This window comes from Tupaia chinensis, unplaced genomic scaffold (genome assembly GCF_000334495.1).
Source record: "Tupaia chinensis unplaced genomic scaffold, TupChi_1.0 Scaffold147608_1, whole genome shotgun sequence".
NCBI classification, from domain to species: domain Eukaryota; kingdom Metazoa; phylum Chordata; class Mammalia; order Scandentia; family Tupaiidae; genus Tupaia; species Tupaia belangeri.
Window position 1 is genome coordinate 681,341 of NW_006207460.1, and position 15,224 is coordinate 696,564.

The 15,224-nt window shown below is 50.4% G+C and overlaps 1 long non-coding RNA gene across 2 annotated transcripts; it reads right to left on the bottom strand.

Moving 5' to 3' along the window:
• Positions 1-3,056: 3,056 nt before the first annotated feature.
• LOC114006414 (uncharacterized) lies at positions 3,057-13,967 on the bottom strand. Of its 2 annotated transcripts, none has more exons than XR_003548127.1 (3): positions 13,830-13,967; positions 7,991-8,034; positions 3,057-3,169 (listed from the first exon to the last, which is right to left on the bottom strand). It is a non-coding gene; the product is annotated as an uncharacterized LOC114006414 (long non-coding RNA). The 2 variants fall into 2 exon arrangements; XR_003548128.1 differs by lacking the exon at positions 3,057-3,169 and adding an exon at positions 4,092-4,144.
• Positions 13,968-15,224: the final 1,257 nt, after the last annotated feature.

The window sequence follows — 15,224 nt, forward strand, 5'->3', positions numbered from 1 at the left end:
CCTCCTCTGCCCCTGATCCTTTCACCTCACCCAACTCCTGCCCCACTCCTAGATGGATTCCCCCACTCCTCAGGGCCCCCTGTAGAGGCCCCTGCTGAGCTGGCTCCTTTCTGGTCACCTGGGGACCCATGCCCTCTTGCCCCAGGGACCCCTTCCTGTGCCAAGCAGACTGGGCTGTATGTGAGCAGACCCCTGTCAGAGCCCAGCCCCCACCTCACACCCTGTCCCAGCTTCTGCCACGGCTTCAGTCAGGGCCAGGAGAAACATGTCGAGAAGAAAGAGATGCAGGAGCCATGGGGCTCCCAGTTCCTTGGAAAGAGGGTGCCCTTGGACCTGTGATACTGGATGAGCCAATAAACCAAACTCTGGCACCTCATTTCCTTTGGCCTCCGTGGTTTGCTTGTTTGTTTATTTGTTTTACGTTTCCTATAGGGTCATGTACTCTCCTGGGGAGAAAGGGAGGGAAAGTGAGAAATCACCCCAGGGCGATGGCCACGCCATCTCCTCTGTTCTCCTCTCAGGATTTTGGGCATGCACCCGGTGTGTTTTCAAGCCAGTGGGTCCAGAACTTGGACCATGCAGTTAACATGTGGATCCAGCTGCCGAAACCACCACACCACCGGCTGGCCTCTTGGCCTCCATGCTTAGTTCTTACCCCCAAACCCAAGTCCGCAGGTGGGAAGGACCTCAAGTGGGAAGCAGGGCACAGCTGTTGGGGGCGGAGGGAGGTCAAGCTGAACCACAGGGTCTGACCTGCAAGTAAGAGATGGGCTTAGGGATCCAGCAGGTGGTGTGGTGGTTAAGGTGCTGGACTCCCATGTAGTTCAAGTCCTGGACCCACCGGCTTGAAATTCACACTATGTGCGTGCGTGCCCAAAATCCCAAGAGGAGAATGGAGGAGAAAGGATTGCAATGTGTCCATTCCTCTTAGGGAGGTTATTTCTCGCTTTCTGTCTCGCTGTCTTTTTGTGTCTCTCCTGCGAGCACACATTCCCTATAGCAAAAAACACTCTCTAAAAGGACCAGCAGATGGCATAATGGTTATGTCGCTGGACTCCCGTGTAATTGACCACGGGTCAAGTCCTGGACCTGGCAGCTTAAAACTTACACCAGACACATATATGTGTGTATTGCCAAAAATCCCAGAGGAGAAACGAGAAAGGATTGTGATGAGGCCATCCCCCCTGATTTCACGCTTTCTGTCTCTGTCTCTGTCTCCCTGGTGATCACGCATGCCCTATAGCAACACACACACACACACACACACACAAACAAACAAAAATACTAAGGGGCCAGCAGGTGGTGTGATCAATGTGCTGGATTCCCACATGGTCATGCATGGTTTGAGTCCCAGACCTGGCAGTTTGAAAATCACGCTGGGCACATATGTGCTCAGCATGGCACCAGGTAAGGAAAGGAATGAATCCAGAACTGCTCAGCTAGGTCAAAGGAGAAGGAGGGAGGCTGCAGGGCCTGCTGTCTGAGCCCTTGGAGGTAGGGCCAAGGCCACCAGGGGACAGGAAGCGTAACTAGCTGACCCTGGGGGACCAGCAGGTGGTGTGGTGGTTAAGGTGCTAGACACTCCCACATGGCCAACCAAGGTTAGTGTCCTGGACCTAGTGGCTTGCTTTCTCACTTTTCCTCTCTCTCACTCTGTCTGTCTCTCTAGTCAAGTTAAAAAAAAAAAAAAAAGAATAAATAAAATTAAATAATTCTTAAAAAAAAACAAAAAAAAAAAACTAGCTGACCCTGAAGTCAGAACCCAGGAGAAGAGCAAGGATGGAGAAGAGCAGAAGCAGCAAAGGACGAGAATAACAAAGGAGCAGAGTGGACAGGGAGGGCGAAGGGAGCAGAGAAATGGCAGCTCAGTCCTGCGGCAGGAAAATGAAGGAAGCAGAGCATAAGGGATGGGGGGCACCTAGACCCAGGCTCTAGACCCCAAGGGTGGCAACATGCCCCATTCAGCAGGCTCCCCTTTTCCTGGCATCGCAGTGCATGTCCACCTGCCACTTGATGAAACACAAACCAAGAACCTCCTGGTGGGGGCAGGTTGTGAGATGTCATCTTCCCTGCAACCCTCCCCTCTGAAGGTCATCTTTGGCCTCTGTGCAATGTGTCCCTTCTCTGTCAGAAAGGAGAGGAAGGTGTCGGGGTAGAATTCAGGGAAGAGACTCATTCTAGAAAGATCCCCAGAGAGTAAGATGCTGCTATGCCATGCTTGCAGCTACCGCTACCGTATAGCCAGAGAAGCAGGTAAGGCGCTCTCTAACCTAAATCTCCCTTGCTGTGTATCTGGCACACACACGCGTGCGCACACACACACACGTGCGTGTTTGCTCATACTCAGGTCCGTGCTGCACCCACAATGACCGTTGGCTAAGGAGGTCACTGCCAGATTCCGCATTGCCAGGCCCTCCCGGCACATCTGGGTTTCCCTGTGTCAACAGGAACAGATTTCAGAGCTCACTGGCCTGTTGCCATGGAAACATCCAGGCTTCTAGAACTCTGGGCACAGGGCCTGCCCCCTGTGGTGCAGGGGAGGAGAGGAGAGAGGGAGGGTGACAGAGAGGATGGGTGAAAGGATCTGTGGAGGAGGGTGGCTAGCGAGGCGTGTCTGTGTCTAGGTGACCCCTTGCTGTCTCCTCATTCCCTGGGACCACCTGTCCTCTCCTCTCTGCCTTAGTAGATCTCTCCAGGCCAAGGGAACGGAAAAGAGCTGTCAGAAGAGAGGTGCGTGGAGGGAGCTATGAGGAAGGTACTAGGTCACTCTCTAGGCCTCCAGGGGGATTGGGCTGGGGGTTAGGGCTGGGGTCTGTGTTCTGCACGCAGGCTTCCTTGGGGACACTGAGCAGCCCTCCAGAACGGAAGTTCCTGGCTGTAATGGCCTCGGGCCTAGAGCTGCTTCGGCTTCCCGCCCCCCTTTCTTGTGAGTGCCCCACACCCCGAGAACCAGCTTAAAATGGGATTTCCAGGCCGTGACGTCAGAGGAAAGCCAGCAGCTCCATCCAGCCGGTGCCAGCTCTCCCTCCTCAGCAGAACCCAGCCGAGCTTTGCTCCGCCTGGAAGAGGAGAGGGCAGGGGCGGGGGAGGGGCTTCGGCGGCTCCGGGCCACCGTCCCCATTATCTGTGGCATCCAAGATGATAGACGCTGTCTCCATGCCAAGAGCGCCTGTTGGGGAAAAACAATAAAATCAAACAAACAAAACCTGCTGGCTTCCTTGCTCCTTTACATCCTGCCAGTACATCATCATCTCCCTTCTAAATTCCCCCAGATCGCTCTTCTCTGAGCTGGCTCAGACCTGTCCGGAGGAGGAGAGCACCTCAAGTCCTTAGAGACAGCGCTTCTGTTTGGGTCTCAGGGAGAGTACGCCCCATATCTAGGCTGGAGGCAAGGAAGGCGAGAGGAATGCCTGCAAGGAGAGAAAAATCCACTAGGTGGCGCAGCTTCCTCCCAATGTGGGATTCCTGGGCTCCGCCCGGGCAGAGGACAGCCCTCTCCCGCCGCGCGTCTGCTCAATCGGTGAGCAGCGCGCCTCCTTCTCCACCTTGGAGGTTCCTGCAGAAAGCATCCCCGAGGATAAGCAGGGCAGGTGTGATTTCGCAAGCAGTGTGTCCCTAAGCCTGGCCTGTGTGCACACCCCTTCCCACTCCCCGCAGGAGATGGTCAGATCGAGAAGGATTAGGCACTTTCTTCTCAATAGGGAAATTGTCAGGCTGACCCTGGGAGGGCCCTGTGGCCCATGGGACGCACCCTGGGCTTCTGAGATGGCATCTAGGGAAGCTGCTGGAGCTTATTTCAGAATCAGGAGGGGAGAGAAAGCCTTGGGGCAACCAGGTGAGATTTAGCTTAGAGAGTGCCTATCCTGCTTCCCTGGCCATATGGTAGCTGCAATCATGGGACTGGAGCTTGTTTATCCAGTCTAGCCCCTACCTGGAGTCAGGAGGGGAGAGGAGAGGGACTCTTGAGGTAGCAAGGGCCAGGGAACTGGGGAGGCAGAGCTAGCCAAAGCCACCCTAGGCCTGAGGCCATTTCAGCCAGAGACTTCAAGTCTGGAGGGCCGCTCAGTATAACTAAGCTCCGGGCCACCGTCCCCATTATCTGTGGCATCCAAGATGATAGACGCTGTCTCCATGCCAAGAGCGCCTGTTGGGGAAAAACAATAAAATCAAACAAACAAAACCTGCTGGCTTCCTTGCTCCTTTACATCCTGCCAGTACATCATCATCTCCCTTCTAAATTCCCCCAGATCGCTCTTCTCTGAGCTGGCTCAGACCTGTCCGGAGGAGGAGAGCACCTCAAGTCCTTAGAGACAGCGCTTCTGTTTGGGTCTCAGGGAGAGTACGCCCCATATCTAGGCTGGAGGCAAGGAAGGCGAGAGGAATGCCTGCAAGGAGAGAAAAATCCACTAGGTGGCGCAGCTTCCTCCCAATGTGGGATTCCTGGGCTCCGCCCGGGCAGAGGACAGCCCTCTCCCGCCGCGCGTCTGCTCAATCGGTGAGCAGCGCGCCTCCTTCTCCACCTTGGAGGTTCCTGCAGAAAGCATCCCCGAGGATAAGCAGGGCAGGTGTGATTTCGCAAGCAGTGTGTCCCTAAGCCTGGCCTGTGTGCACACCCCTTCCCACTCCCCGCAGGAGATGGTCAGATCGAGAAGGATTAGGCACTTTCTTCTCAATAGGGAAATTGTCAGGCTGACCCTGGGAGGGCCCTGTGGCCCATGGGACGCACCCTGGGCTTCTGAGATGGCATCTAGGGAAGCTGCTGGAGCTTATTTCAGAATCAGGAGGGGAGAGAAAGCCTTGGGGCAACCAGGTGAGATTTAGCTTAGAGAGTGCCTATCCTGCTTCCCTGGCCATATGGTAGCTGCAATCATGGGACTGGAGCTTGTTTATCCAGTCTAGCCCCTACCTGGAGTCAGGAGGGGAGAGGAGAGGGACTCTTGAGGTAGCAAGGGCCAGGGAACTGGGGAGGCAGAGCTAGCCAAAGCCACCCTAGGCCTGAGGCCATTTCAGCCAGAGACTTCAAGTCTGGAGGGCCGCTCAGTATAACTAAGGTGGCCTCCACACAACGCTGTACCCATGGATTAGGAACACAGGGGCCACAGGCAGATGCAGTCAAAGAAGGGGAGCTCGCACAGCTCCCAGCCCTGGGTATAATTTCCCTGAGGCCACGGTGGCAGTTAGAGTCCTGTCCAAGGTTTCCCTGCCTCCTGTCCCTTCCTTTGTTTTCTTTCTTTTTTAAAGAATCATGTATTTAGTTTTTATATATTTATTAATTTATTTTTATTTGACAGAGAGAGAGGGTAAGTGAGAAAGCAAGCCACCAGGTCTGGCACTTGAACCGTGGTTGGCCATGTGGGTGTGTCCAGCACCATAAACACCATGCCACCTGCTGGTCCCCTGTTTTCATCTGGGGTACAACGGAGTTGAAAGTGGAGACAGAGGGAGCAGCAAGTGGTGTGGTGGTTAAGGCGCTGGATTCCCATATCACCAGCTATGCACTTCAAATCCCAGACCTGGCAGCTTGAAAATCATGCTGGGCACATATGTGTGTGCGCCCAAAATCCTGAGAGGAGAATAGAAAAGGGACTGTGGCCATCCTCCCTGGTGTGTGATTTCTCACTTTCCCTCTCTCTCTGTCTCTCTTCAGCAAGCACATGCGCCTTATGACAAAAACCTGGGTGCATGTGCATATGTGCCCAGAATCCCCAGGGGAGAATGGAGAAGGGATTGCAGCATGGCCATCTCCCCTGGGGATGATTTCTTACTTTCTGTCTATCTGTCTGTCTCTCACTCTCTCTGTCTCTCTCTGGTGAGTGCACACGCCCATAGCAAATTTTTTAAAAAGAAAAGAAAAAAAGAAAGGAGCAAGTCTAAAGACATACTGTAGGGGCAGGCAGGTGGCATGGTAGTTAAGGGCACTGGACTCCCACATGGCCGACTGCAGTTCAAGTCTCGGACCTGGCAGCTTGCTTTCTCACTTTTCCTCACTCTCTCTCTGTCTCTCTCTGGTCAAATTATAAATAAATAAAGTTAAATAAAATAATTCTTAAAACAAACAAACAAAAAATCCCTGCTGTATGGGTAACACATTCTAGATTGCTAAGCAACTTGAAATGGTGATATTTCAGACATATAAGGTTAAAAAAAAAAGGGGGGGGAGACATAGTCCCTAGTCTGGAATCCCAACGTATTTATTTTTTTAGAATTATTTTTTTAAAGAATTATTTTATTTAACTTTATTTGTTATTATCATTATTATTTTCCAATTTGATCAGAGAGAGACAGAGACAGAGAGGAAGTGAGAAAGCAAGCCACCAGGTCCAAGACTTGAACCTTGGTCAGCCATGTGGGAGTCCAGCGACTTTAACCACCATGCCACTTGCTGGCCCCTAGAATTATTTTATTTTAACTTTATTTATTTTTAACTTGACCAGAGAGGGATAGAGCAAGAGAGCAAGAGACAGTGAGATAGAAAGAAGGAAAGTTAGAAAGCAAGCCGCCAGGTCTGGGACTTGAACTGTGGGCAGCCATGTGGGAGTCCAGCACCCTTAACCACCACGCCCCCTGCCAGCCCCTCCAACGTATTCTTTTTTTTTTTTTTTTTTGGAGAGGTTTTTTTTCGCTATAGGGCGCGTGCGTTCGCCAGACAGACAGAGAGAGACATAGAGACAGAAAGCAAGAAATTACCCTCCAGAGGGGATGGCCATGCCGCAATCCCTTCTCTTCCATCCTCCTCTCGGGATCTTGGGCACGCACGCACACGTGCCCGGCGTGAGTTTTAAACCACTGGGTCCAGGACGCGAACCGTGGTCGACTACATGGGAGTCCAGCGACATAGCCATTATGCTAACTGCTGGTTCCCCCTCCAATGTATTCTTAAGGAACTGGACTGGGGCTCTTCAGTGGCTTACCTTTCCCTGACCCCGTTCCCTAGCTGACCCCAGCAGCCCTGTATCCCCTATGAATTACCCTCTCCTTTTGTCCCAGCCAGATGAGTGATCAATAAATAATGCTGCTTGAAATATTGATGGCCAGTTTTACACCAGGATCCCTCAGCTGTGCCTGTCATTTGGGAACTCAAGTGCCCAAAGGGAAATGCACGGCCCCCCAGACAGCTCTTTCCTGTCTTAGCCAACAGTCTTTCTTCTTTTTCTTCCTTTCTGTTTTTGTTTGTTGGTTGGTTTGTTTTCAGTTTTTGCTATAGGCCTCTATGCTGCTGGAGAGAGACAAAGATAGAGACAGGGAGTGAGAAAGTGCTCCCACCTGGGGGGTGGGGAGATGGCCATGCCACAGTCTCTTCTCGTCCATTCTCCTCTCGGGATTTCTCAAGCCACCTGGTCCAGGTCTCAAACTGCACTGTAGGCCATGTGGGATCAAGCATCTTAACCCTCATGCCATGGATTGGCCCCAGAGGATCTTTCTTTGCTAAGATTTCAACCTGTTCCTACTTCAGCCAGAATCATGATTCAGTCCCATCTCTAAGAGGAAGCACCCCCCAGAGATCAACTCAACTAACCACCTGGAAAGGACAGGATTAAGTTAAATCAAACAGGAATGCTTCCTAATAACCCTGGCTTCCGTGATGTGATAGAGATTCCATGGCCATCTTGGACCCACCAGGTCAAGTCTCTGAGTGGCTAACTCAAGAAACCGCAGCCTCCTTGGAACAGCAGATGACATAAGGGTTACGTTGCTAGGCTCCCACATGGTCGACCATGGTTTGAGACCTGGACCCAGCAGCTTAAACTCATGCCAGGCATGTGTGCATGCATGTCCAAGATCCCCAAGAGGAGAATGGAGGAGAAAGGATTGCAGTGTGGCTATCCCCCCTTTGCGAGGGGTGATTTCTCTCTTTCTGTCTCTGTCCCTCTCTGGCTAGCTCATATGCCCTATAGCAAAAATTTCTAAAGAGAGAGAGAGACTGCAGCCTCCTTGCCCCCACCTCCCCACCCCCCTTGCACTATTTACAGCCTGAGCAGAATTCACTCACATGCTCCTGGACTTTTCTGGCCCAGGTCACTCTCCTCTGTGTTCCTGGAAGGAGAAGAAAGGGGAGGTGGAGTATAGGAAGCAGTGGCAGATCTTGAGCCCTCTTGAGCCCAACTCCCCCAGTACCAGCTCCTTGCTTTGCAGAGCCATGCCCTCTGAAATTTTTTTTTAGACCATTTATTTATTTTTGAGAGGTTTGTGCCTTGGTATGTGTGCTTGCCAGAGAGAGACAGAGACAGTGAGAGGGAAAGTGAGAAATCACCCCCAGGGGGTATGCCCATGCCACAATCCCTTCTTCATTCTTCTCTCATAATTTTGGGCACACACCCGGAATAAGTTTTAAGCCTCTGGTCTGGAACTTGAACCATGGTCGACTATGTGGGAGTCTAGTACCTTAACCACTATGCCACCTGCTAGCCCTGCCCACTGAAATCTTCCCGGGTGCAATTCCTTCTGCTCAAAGCATCCAGTTCTGCTCCACCAGGTCAGCTCAAGGGATGACTGACCCCCACCTACCCCCTCCAGGGCCCTGCAACATTGCTCCTTCCCCGCTGACAGCACACACACCACCCTGTCTGGGCATCGCCTGTTTCTGAGCCTGTTTCCCCTACAAGACTGAAAGCTGGGCGTGGGCAGTGGGTCCAGCTGGTACACCACTGTTTGCCTAGCATCCAGCATGGGTCTGGCACACAGTGATGAGCACTCAGCACATTTTTGTGGCATGTTCAAATGATGCCCCTGCAGGATTCTTCCACTCCTAGAAAAACTCCACCTCCAAACCTCATCTTTCTGCTCAGCTGTCTGCCTGCACCTGAGAGTGGTCTAAGCTAACAAGAGCAGCCCAGATCAGGCCCCCTCACTCAGGTCCTCAGCGTGTACCAGGCTCACTCTTCTTGGCCACCCTTCCCCCTCACACAGATGGGAGTCAGCTTTCCAGCCACATTCAGTTCTCACTTTAATTCAAATGCTAAATTAGGAAGAAAAGCAGCTTCACACTCCAGATTTAGCCTGGGAGAGAAAAATGAGACAGCCTGGTTGTTGCTGGGGAAAGGAGAAAGTTAGGTCTGGGGTGGAGAGGGTGGCAAAGCACCTCAAACCCAAGAGAGGACTAAGAAACCTCCACCACCCAGCTCCTAAAAATAAACCATCCAGAGCTCTGGCCACAGAGTAACCCTAAAGCCTCTTTCCTACACCAGAGCAGCCATTCTGGGCACTACCACAGTGTGGGGGAACCAGATTAGTAGGAGCAGAGGAGTCTTGGTATCAGAACTACCCAGGGAGGGCCAGCAAGTGGCATGGTTAAGGTACTGGACTCCCACATGGTTGGCCACAGTTCAAGTCCTAGAACTGGCAGCTTGCTTTCTCACTTTCCCTTTCTCTATTTATTCATAAATAAAATAATTCTTAGGACCAACAGTTAGCATAATGGCTAGCTATGTTGCTGAACTCCCATGTAGTCGACTGCGGTTTGAGTCCTGGACCCGGTGGCTTAAACTCACCCCAGACGCCTGTGTGTGCGTCCCCAAGATCCCGAGAGGAGAATGGAGGAGAAGGGATTGGGGCATGGCCATCCCTTCTGGAGGGTGAATTTTTGCTTTCTATCTCTCTGTCTCTCTCTGTCTTTCTGGCAAGCACACGTGCCCTATAGCAAAAATTTTAAAAATTTAAAAATAAATAAAAATAAATAAAATAATTCTTATTAAAAAAAAACTATCCAGCGGAAGATACTGCTGCTTTAGTCACCAATAGTAAGAAACCAAGAATTACATATTTAATCTTATTTATTCTTATTATTTAAAATAATTATTTATTTAATTTCATTTATTCATTCGTTTATTTTATTTTTAAAAAAAAATAATTAATTATTTATTTATTTCCATTTGTTATTGTTATTTTTTTCTTTATTTGACGAGAGAGAGAGAGAAAGGGAAAGTGAGAAAGTAAGCCACCAGATCCAGGACTTGAACCATGGTTGGCCATGTAGGAATCCAGCGCCCTTATCCACCACACCACCTGCTGGCCCCCATTCGCTTATTTTAATTTGACCAGAGAGAGATACGCAGAGAGAGAGAGAGAGAGAGAGGGAAAGTGAGAAAACAAGCCACCAGGTCCAGTACTCAAACCGCAGTTGGCCATGTGGGAGTGTACAATGCCTTAACCACCACACCACTTGCTGGTACCCTACTATTATTATTTTTTAACTAGGTACGGAGCAAGTGTGCTCACCAAAGAGAGAGACAGATTTGGTGGCTTAAAAATTCACGCCAGGTGCGTGTGCATGCATGCCCAAGATCCTGAGAAGAGAATAGAGGAGAAGCAAGGGATTGCGGCGTGGCCATTCTCCCTGGGGGGTGATTTCTCCCTTTCTGTCTCCCTGTCTCTCTCTGTCTCTCTGGTGAGCACATGTGCCCTGTAGCAATAAATAAATAAATATTTAAACAAAATGTTAAAAAAGAATTATTTATTTAATCTTATATACTATTTTTATTATTATTTTAAATTTGACCAGAGAGAAACAGCAAGAGAAAGGGAAAGTAAGAAAGCAAGCAAGCCGCCAGGTCCAGGACTCAAACCGCAGTCAGCCATGCAGGAGTCCAGCGCCTTTAACCACCATACCACTTGCCAGCCTCAAAACCTATGTTCTTATCCAACTTTAATCCATCCTCCTTGGGATAGAAATAGGTCATTACCTCTAGATGGTGAATTAAAACTGAATCCATAGAGACTTGCACGCTAATGTTCTGACAGTATTATTCACAATAACCAAACATAGAAACAACTCTTTTTCCATTAATCGATGAATAGGGACACAAAAGGTGGTATATACATATAACAGAGTATTATGCAGCTTGGAAAAGTGATTTTGATACATAACAGAACCATGAAAACATTATGCAAATGAAACTAATCAAATACAAAAGGCCAGATACTAGAGGTCAACAGGTGGCAAGGAGGTTAAGATGCTATAGCAAATTAAAACAAAACGGGCTCTGGCAGGTGGATGGTGATTGGGGCACTGGATTCCCACGTGGCTGACCACAGATTGGAGTCCTGGACCTGGCAGCTTGCTTTCTCATTTTCTCTCTCTCTCTCTAGTTATTAAAAAAAAATAATAAATAAATAAAAGTAAATATTTAAAACAAAAACAGAGAACTTGATTAATAGTTACTTTTATTGTGGTAAAATATACATGAAATTTACCATTTTACCATTTTTATTTTATTTTATTTTTTAAAAGAATGATTTTACTTAACTTTATTTATTCATTTACTTACTAACTTAAATTTGACCAGAGAGGGATAGAATGAGAGAGAGGGAAAGTGAGAAAGCAAGCTGCCAGGTCCGGGACTCAGACCGCGATCAGCCATGTGGGAGTCCAGCATCCTTAACCACCACACCACCTGCCAGTCCCATCATTTGAACATTTTTAAATGGCTACCTTCAGTGGCATTAAGTATATTCACAATGTTATGTAACTATCACTGCTATCTATTTTAAGAACTTCTTCCTCATCCTAAACAGAAACTGAACCCATTAAAGCAATAACCCCCTGTGTACCCCCATCCTCCTGCTGTGAATCTGACTACTTTAGGTACCCTGTATAGGTGCAATCATATTATATCTGGCTTTTTTCCCCCTCCTAGATTTTGCTACAGGGCATGTACACTCGTCATAGAGAAAGACAAAGAGAGGGAAAGTGAAAATTCATCCCCCAGGGGAAATGGCCATGCTGTAACCACTTCTCCTCCATTCTTCTACCAGGATTTTGGGCACGTGTGTACATGCACCTGATGTGTTTTTCAAGTCTTTGAGTCCGGACCTTGAACCACAATTTCAGCCATGTTGGATCCAGCCACCTTAGCCGCCACACCACTGGCTGGGCTGGGAAGAGGTCCTTTTATCTAGCCTCCCAGCCACCCAGATGCCACTGAATCAAGGGAAAGCGATGCTCCTTTGGACTGAGCTGTCTGTCAGTATATCTGGATGTCAACTTTTCTCTCTTTCTGCCTCTGAGTGGGAGGCCCTGGGGAAGCCCCTGAGATCACTGGTGCCGAGGCAACCAAACCCCTCTCTTAGACCGTGGCATGGCTGCCTGCTAGTCTCACCACCTGCTCTGCCCCGCCCAGCCTCTTGCCGTTATTTCTAAATGGCAGGTTGTCTCTCTGACCGCCTAGGAAGCAGCTCAGCAGGCAGAAGCACACTCACTGTGCTTCCCCCACGAGAGCACGTGCTGCCTAACCACTCCTCCGCTGTCTGTCTCCCCCTCCAGGCTGGGAGTTAGAAAGGGGGAAACCGCCCTTACTTCTCTTTGTATCTTTAATGCCCAGAAGAGAAATGATGTTTGATAAACAATTGTTGAATGAATGAAATGAAATGATCTGTTCACGTGTCTGTATCCCCTATCCAACTTGACTCCAAAAACCCCTGCAGAATTAAAGCTTTGTCTGATTCACTTTGGGACCCCAGGGAACAGTTTTTGGTATGAGCTGGGGTTTGGCCAGAGGGTTCTGAAGCCAAGCTGCCTGGATTGGAATCCTGGCTCCACTGTTACCCAGCTCTGTGACCGTAAGCAAGCCACCTGCCCTCTCTAAGCGGGCTTCCTCATCAGTTAAATGGGGGTGACAATGTTATCTTCCTCACTGGGCACTGCAAGGACAAATGTCTGTCAAGTGTTTAGCACAGAGCCTGTCACGGTAAGCGTGTGTTTTTTTTGTTTTTTTTTTTGTTTGTTTGTTTTTTGGGGGAGGGCAGGAGCTTAAGGAAAACCAGGAAACAAGCGCCACAAATACTATTATAATTGTTTTTCCTTCATCCTGGTATGTGGGGAGGGGAGACCAGTGCCTGAGTGGGGTAGCCCCAGGGGCTGCCTTCCCCCTCCCTCTTCCCCCTCACACCAGGTCCTCAGAGTGCAAGCTCACCCACCAAGAAGATGAACAGCCCCAGCACTGGGCGGTAGTGAGGGGCCAGAAATAACCACCGTTGCTATTCCTGCCTTTCTGGGCTGGATGGAAATGCTGCCTTTCTAATCTAAAGGCTGCTCTCGACTTCCTGCACATCAGTGGGTTCTTATGTAACGCTCCCCTCCCTCTCCTGCCCAACAAGCTTCCAGAGATTTCTGCAACCAGCTGGCTTTGTTGCACATTCAGCTGGGGATGGGGAGAGCAGAGAAATCACCACAGGCTGGGTGGTCCTCTGAGCTCATGGTCCTGCCAGCCTCAGACCTGGGAGAGGGGCTGCCAAGCACAGGACAGGGGAATTGCCCCCTCCCAAGACATCCAGCCTCTTCTGCATCTGCAGGGCATTCTGAGACAGAGAAAGCTGCCTAAATGTCCACCTACCTCCACCCACACCCTACTCCTTTTACGGACCCCCTCAAGGACAGACTGTGCCACCTCCCCAAGTGATTATGCCCAGTGTCTTCCACTATAGGCCTAACCTACCTCTGTCTGAAGCAACACTCCTCAGGCAAACTCTGAAGACAGCAGCCCAGACCCCATGTCTTAGAGGCGAACCCTGCCACGTGGGGCCCGATCTTCCATGGTCTCTTCCCTGCAGCCCTGGATCCTGTCTGGAACAGGCCAGGCAGCCTCTTCAGAACCCTCTTTGAGATACATCTGCCTCAGGCCTTGGGGTCACTCTGCAAGGCCCTCCCGCCCCTCTGCCAGGACTCGGTTACTCTCTGGCATCTGCAATTGGAGTAGCTGCGGTGGTCGATGGCCTCACACAGCACTCTGGGATGACTCTCATCGCCTGTTTTCCCCGGTCACCTCACTTCTCCCCACCATCTCAGTGCACTTTCTGTCCCAACCCATGCCTAGTCTAGTCAGGTTTGTTCTCACCTCTCAAGGCCTTCCCTGGGGTGGGAGCAGAACTACCCCCAGACCCATTCAAGGCCAAGTCCTGCAGGTTTCCGGTGGAAGCCATCAGCCATCGGAAAGTGTGACAGGCACCTCAGGCAGAACCCAAGAGACAGTCACTTCCTGAGCCCAGGCAGCCACAACTGTGGCAAACCACGGCCTGAGCAGCACATGTGGGTGCTGACGTAGCTGGGGAAGAGGAAATGGCAATGGAAAAAGGGGCTTGTTTTCCTCCGAGATGCAACCTGCTCAATCCTGGGTCGGTTTTCCGAGGCAGGGTGGTCCCGCAGGCTTTCTCCTGGAGCCTCAGTTGCCATGGGCAGGCTCAGTTCTCCCACCTCTGATACCCCTCCACCCTCGATTGCAAGAGAAGTCTGAACACAGACAGCAGCTCTGACCTGCACACCCTCTAAGGGCCTCTCATCTTTCCCAGGACTTCTGGTAGCAGTCAGGCAAGGTCTGAGAACCCCGGGTCACTCCTAAGCACCCCTGAGGCCCACGCAGCCACAGGTCAGGATGTGGGAGTGGCTCAGACAGAGCCTTCCTTACCTCCCACCTGGTTCCCTGCAAGACCCAGGCAAGTCGTTCCACCTGGGTTGTTGGTCACAGGTTGGGTGCTCACAAGTCTAAATGGAGATGATTCGGTTCTTTGGGAGGGGCCAATTCTTTAAAAAATATTTATTTATTTATTTATTTATTTTAATTTGACTGGAGAGGAACAGAGCAAGCAAGAGAGAGAGAGAAAGTGAGAAAACAAGGTGCCGGTTCCGGGACTCGAATCACAGTTGGCCATGTGAGAGTCCAGTGCCCTTAACCACCACATCACCTGCTGGCCACAAGGGCCCAGTTCTTTTTATCATGTTTTCTCCCTTTCTTATCTCCTCAGTCACAGTAGACAGAAATGTGCCATTGGCCAAAAGAGAGGCCAGAGGGGAATGGGAATGACTGTGAAGCCCCTAGCCCTGCTGTCAGTCAGCAGTACAGCCCTATCCAGGGAGGTGACTATTAGGTGCTCCTCATTGGCTGCCCCATGAGAGAGTGCTAAGGTCTGGGCAGTGTGTGGGACTGTGAGCTCAGCTCCTCTCAGTGTTCCTGGAGGAATCTGCCTTGTAGGGGCTTACACATGGAGGATGGGGAGAGTGGACAAGGCCATCCTCTCCGTATGACCGAAGAGGGCAAAACAGGGAGAATGAGGGACACTCCCCCTGTCCACACCTTAGACTGATCCTAGTTGGACTGCTTTGCCTCCTGTCCCCCTTCCTGGAATGCTCTGTCCACTACACTATGCAGGGTTAGTTTTCTCTTGTTTATATTTCCGCTTTAATGTCACTTCCTTTGAGACTCTCTCCTTCACCTGCCATAGTAGTTAAGTTACAT